Genomic DNA, 3923 nt, shown 5'->3' on the forward strand with positions numbered 1-3923 from the left:
AGACCATCTGCCCATAATCATCTCGATCAATAAGCCCACCGACTTTGCTCCCGCGGATCACCGAACCTACACCAACTTCAACAAAGCTGATTGGAACGGCTTCGCGGAAGTTACCGAGAGCAGCTTCGCCGCCCTCCCCACACCCACAGACGTACATGCTGGCGAACGCCAGTTCCGCAAGGTAGTCACAGCCGCAGCAGCTCGCTTCATACCGTCCGGACGCATCGCGGAAGTCCGCCCAAATTTCCCGGCTGAAGCAGCTGTACTAGCAAATGAGCGTGACCACCTACGCCAGGTCGACCCCGGGGACCCTCGCTTGAGGGAACTTAATTTGGAGATTCGGCAACTGGTAAATCAACACAAGCGGACAAAGTGGGAAGAGCACTTGAATGCCTGTAACTTCACCTCTGGTGTGAGTAAGCTCTGGTCAACCGTGAGGTCCTTGTCCAACCCGACGAAGCGTGATGACAGAGTGGAAATTTCATTCGAAGGTCACGCCTCATCGGACCCGAAGAAATGCGCGAACTATTTCAGTCGGCAATTCACACTGCATCCTTCGGTAGACAAGGCCAAACGTCGAGTGACCAGGAGGCTGCACAAACTGCCCAAAAACGATGCACCACTTGTTTTCACCAGCGGTGAAGTAAAGGGGGCCATCGGGAAGGCGAAAGCCTCCAAAGCCATTGGACCCGACGGAATCTGTATGCTGATGTTGAAACATTTGGGGCCTGTGGGGGTAGCATACCTCACGGAGGTCCTCAATTTGTCTATGACCACTCTCATCATTCCTGATGTGTGGAAATCAGGGAGAGTGGTCCCACTGCTGAAACCGGGGAAGCCCGCCAACAGAGGAGACTCTTATCGCCCGATAACGCTCCTTTCCCCGGTCGCGAAGACACTTGAGGCCCTGCTGCTCCCATACTTCACCTGCCACCTAACCCCAGCGAAACATCAGCATGGCTTCCGTAAGGTGCACAGCACAACAACAGCACTTAACGCCATAAACACCCAGATAACCCGCGGCCTAAATCGAAAGCGCCCCTGTGAGAGAACTGTCCTAGTAGCGCTGGACTTGTCAAAGGCGTTTGACACCGTCTGCCATTCCACGCTGCTAGAAGACATTGAGGCCTCCTCTCTCCCACAGGGACTGAAGCGATGGTCGGCGAATTATATGAGTGGTCGGCAATCATCAGTAATCTTCAGAGATCAAACCTCGAAACCTAGAAGAATAAAACAAGGGGTTCCACAAGGTGGTGTTCTCTCCCCCTTACTTTTTAACTTCTATATCTCGAAACTCCCCCAGCCACCTGAAGGAGTTTCCCTGATCTCCTACGCTGATGACTGTTCGATTTTGGCGTCTGGGAATGGAATTGATGACCTCTGCTCAAAAGTAAACGGCTATCTCTCCAGCCTTTCTCGCTTCTTCACTGCAAGGAGCCTAACCCTCTCCCCAACGAAATCAACGGCGACCCTCTTCACCACCTGGACGAAGGAGGTCAGGCTTGAATTAGGCATTCACGTCGACGGCACACCAATACCGACGGTGAACAACCCGAAAATTTTAGGGGTTACCTTTGATAGCCTGCTCTCTTTCTCCGCGCACACAACCGCAGTTGTCAACAAAGTACAGAGCCGCAACAAGGTCCTCAAGTCGCTCGCCGGCAGCACTTGGGGCAAAGACAAAGAAACGTTGTTGGCAACATACAAGGCAATTGGCCGGCCGGTTCTAAATTATGTTGCGCCAGTTTGGACGCCGGGGACTAGTTGGACGCAGTGGACGAAGCTACAGACTTGTCAGAACGCCGCACTCCGGACAGCGACCGGGTGCCTTCTGATGACGCCTGAGCATCACCTACACAGTGAGGCCCAAGTGCTCCCCGTAAGGGAACACAACAAGATGCTCTGTAAGCAGTTTCTTGTGGGGTGTCACAGAAGTGAACACCCCAACAGACCACTGCTGGAGGAGGAGCCTCCGCCCAGGCACGTCAGGGGGCACCTATTCATGTACAAGGACGCAGTCCAGACCTACACAGACCAACCACTGGACCCAATGACGTACAGACGAGCGATTAACGACATTCATAGGGAGTCTGTCTCCACCTACCTCGACTCCCGGCCTAGGAATGTCGTTATCGGAGCCCAATCACCACCTGTGGAAGAGACGGAGCTTCAGTTACCTAGAGAGACCCGCGTTACCCTGGCTCAGTTACGGTCTGGATATTGTAGCCGCCTAAACAGCTACCTGTCCAGACTCGACCCAAACATCCCAAATGAGTGCCCGGCATGTGGAGACTCCCCCCACGACACCAACCACCTCTTCACATGCCAGCTCAATCCGACTCAACTAACACCTCTCTCCCTTTGGTCCGACCCCATCGAAACAGCTCGTTTCCTGGGCCTACCGTTAGTTGTGCTTGACGATAATGATTAAAAGTTGACCCGAAACAGGCGGGGCTTAGTAGTGCCGCTACAACAACAACAACCATTTTATGCAAACATGATTCTACTTACATAGCCAGTATATATTTTAAAAAGCAGACAAATCGGCCCGTAAATACGTTAGATATAAAACTTTTATTTTTTTTGTCGTGGTGGACCTTCCGCTGGAAACACCCATATGTAAGTGCTACTTTTTTGTATGTCCCCGTATATTGAAATATATCAGAGAAGTAGCATTTACATACGGGGATACATATCTTGTAAGAATGCTTTAATACTGTTCCATTAATGCATTTTTGTATGTTTGAAACATTAATAGCCATATGCATACAGCAGTAGTACAAGTGTATGGTTAGAGTACGCATACGCTCTGAGAAACCACGCGTGTTAAATGGAAATGAAGGTTCATTTATACTGGCATGTATACACAGCAGCAAACTCATGCCACCAACAGCAATGTCGTATGCATAAAATTTCTACTGGGAGTTTATGCCGCCAAAGCAAAAACAAAATACATGTACATTTTTGTTTTTGTACTCCTGCTATCACCTTATATTAGGTTCATTCCTTATCTTTTTAGACTAAAATCTGAAAAGTGTCAAAATGCCAGAGCGTAAGCAAAATGCGCTCACTAAAAGAGGATAACAGGAAAAGTAAAGGAACGCAAAAAACCAAATTTTTAGTCCAAAGAATGGCAACAACAAAACTAACTTCAAATAAGAATGGAAATGTATGTACAAAACACATTCACACAAGCACAAGCACAATAAACACTTACTATATCAATTATTTTTTGCCTACTTCCAATTTCAATTCACTTTTTTATACCCGAGCGCACTTGTGCACAAGGATATTATAACTTTGTTCACATAACGGTTGTTTGTAACAGGCAAAACGAATCGAGATAGATATAGACAAATGTATACATAAATGATCAGAATGAAAAGAGAAATCGATTAAGCGGTGACTGTCTGTCCGTCCGTCCGTCCGTCTGTCCGTCCGTCTGTGCACACGATAACTCGAGTAAAAATTAAGATATCTTAACGAAACTTTGTACGTGTACTTCTTTCGGGCGTAGGACGGATGGTATTAAAAATGGGCAAAATCGGACAATAACCACGCCTACCTCCCATATAACGGCAATTTTCAGAAATACAAAAACTGCGATAGTTTAGTAACTTCTGAAGATAATTCACTCAAAATTGATATTTATAATAAATTTTAGACGAAAAATAAGAATATTAATTTTTTTTTTGAAAATGGGCGTAGCCACGCCCACTTATGATTACATGTGTATATCTTGGTAACCGCTGCATCAATTTATTCCAAACTTGGCACAGTTGTTGGCCCTGGTACAGCATACCACATGGCCGAAAATTTTTAAAATCGGACAATAACCACGCCCACATCCTATATAACGGTAATTTCGAGAAATACGAAATCCTCGATAAATCAGTAAATATTAAAGCTAATTTATTCAAAAT

The sequence above is a fragment of the Rhagoletis pomonella genome, unplaced genomic scaffold (genome assembly GCF_013731165.1).
Source record: "Rhagoletis pomonella isolate Grant_MI unplaced genomic scaffold, Rhpom_1.0 Rhpom_scaffold_00008, whole genome shotgun sequence".
In the NCBI taxonomy this organism is placed as follows: Eukaryota; Metazoa; Arthropoda; class Insecta; order Diptera; family Tephritidae; genus Rhagoletis; species Rhagoletis pomonella.